The sequence below is a fragment of the Canis lupus genome, chromosome X (genome assembly GCF_003254725.2).
Source record: "Canis lupus dingo isolate Sandy chromosome X, ASM325472v2, whole genome shotgun sequence".
Lineage (NCBI taxonomy): Eukaryota > Metazoa > Chordata > Mammalia > Carnivora > Canidae > Canis > Canis lupus.
The window spans coordinates 73,428,880-73,431,164 of NC_064281.1; the positions used below are offsets into that span (position 1 = coordinate 73,428,880).

The 2,285-nt window shown below is 37.0% G+C and overlaps 1 non-coding gene across 1 annotated transcript; it reads left to right on the plus strand.

The window, feature by feature from the left end:
* The first annotated feature begins 1,754 nt into the window (after positions 1 to 1,754).
* LOC112649573 (U6 spliceosomal RNA) lies at positions 1,755 to 1,861 on the plus strand. The gene has a single exon (XR_003129634.1). It is a non-coding gene; the product is annotated as a U6 spliceosomal RNA (small nuclear RNA).
* The last annotated feature ends 424 nt before the right edge of the window (positions 1,862 to 2,285 follow it).

The window sequence follows — 2,285 nt, forward strand, 5'->3', positions numbered from 1 at the left end:
TACCACCTCACACCAGTGAGAATGGGGAAAATTAACAAGGCAGGAAACAACAAATGTTGGAGAGGATGTGGAGAAAGGGGAGCCCTCCTGCACTGTTGGTGGGAATGGGAACTGGTGCAGCCACTCTGGAAAACTGTGTGGACATTCCTCAAAGAGTTAAAAATAGATCCGCCCTATGACCTAGCAATTGCACTACTGGGGATTTACTCCAAAGATACGGATACAATGAAACGCCGGGATACCTGCACCCCGATGTTTCTAGCAGCAATGTCCACAATAGCCAAACTGTGGAAGGAGCCTCGGTGTCCATCGAAAGATGAGTGGATAAAGATGTGGCATATGTATACAATGGAATATTACTCAGCCATTAGAAAGGACAAATACCCACCATTTGCTTCGATGTGGATGGAATTGGAGTGTATTATGCTGAGTGAAATAAGTCAATTGGAGAAGGACAAACATTATATGGTCTCGTTCATTTGGGGAATATAAAAAAATAGTGAAAGGGAATAAAGGGGAAAGGAGAAAAAATGAGTGGGAAATATCAGAAAGGGAGACAGAACATGAGAGACTCCTAATTCTGGGAAACGAACTAGGGGTGGTGGAAGGGGAGGTGGGCAGGGGGTAGGGGTGACTGGGTGATGGGCACTGAGGGGGGCACTTAAGGGGATGAGCACTGGGTGTTATTCTATATGTTGGCAAATTGAACACCAATAAAAAATAAATTTATTAAAAAAATGAAAAATAAAAAAATAAAAAGAAACAAATGGCGATACTAAAGGGGTTCAGGACAGGTCCTCCACCCATAACGTGTACTTTGGAATGTGGATTATTTTGAGCTGAAAGCACTTGAGACCCTGCAGGCTCAAAAGAAACGTCTGCCTCCTCCCCTTTAACTACATAGAAGAATATAAATTGGGAGTCTTTCCCAGAATAAGGGTTATTAACTGAGATAAATTTTACCTGGGTGACCCATCTGTATGGTAGGAAAAACAAACATCTAATTACCAAACATCTGTTCTTATCACCCTGTGAGATGCATTCCTTTCCTCTGAAATCCCATTCCCTTACCCTCTTCTTCTTAGTACAGAATGACATCTATACCTCATTTTGCCTGTCTTTAGAATTTCCGTGTCTATGTGGATTCCCTGTATGTACACCTATTACATTTGATTTTTTTTCTCTTAATCTGTCTCATGTCAATTTGATTCTTAGTCCAGCTACAAAAGTCTTTGAGGGGACAGGAATTATTGCTCCCTGACAAGTTATATCGTCTAATGCACTATGCAATTTTAAATGTCTCCAGAACTGGGACATCCACTCTTTCATCATCAATTAGAAATATGGAATTAATATCTAAAATTACATTCACATAAATTTACCCTTCCTTCTTTCCTTCCTTCTTTCTTCCTTCCTTCCTTCCTCCCTCCCTCCCTCTCCCTCTCTCTTTTTTCCTTTTCTTTTGTTCTTTTTTTTGCCTATGAACCTTAGTTATATTTTTGAAACTTCCCTAACTGCTTTTATTTTTACCTTATTTATGGCTCTATATCTTTCACAGATGTGTTGAAAATACCATGTCCTGAATTTTTCTATGCTTACTAGTAGTAGTAATTCTGCAAAATTGCATGTTATTAACACAGGTAGTACATTATAAAGGTGAAAAGGCCAGGATCCAAAATAAGACTGCCTGGATTTGAGTCCTGGCTCTGTCATACACATCACTGTCTCATTTCTTCATCTGTAAAATGAGGACAGTGCTCACTTTGGAAGCACATATACTGAAATTGGAACAATATAAAGGAGACTAGCATGGCCCCTGTGCAAGGATGACATGCAAATTCATGAAGCATTCCATATTTTTTTGGACATTAAGGCGAGCACGTGATATAATGAGCACTGGATATTATATAAGACTGACAAATCACTGAACTCTACCTCTGAAACTAATAATACACTATATTTAATTAATTGAATTTAAATTAAAAAAATAAAATGAGGATAAACATAGCACATGTGTAACTTCTAGAAGATTAACAGATACATGCTCACATATTAATTTTAATTATGATCTCCAGAGTATACCAAAGAACATGTGTTTTCAAAGGAAAAACAGAGTGGTATAAATATATAATATTAGTATATATGTGGCATAAATATAATTATATTATATATAAATATAAATATGGTCATGTAATTTTAGTAAAATCATCAGATTATTTATATAACATATTTTCTACCACTCCTTATTAAAAAAATCCCAATCACTTCAAATTACCTTGGACATG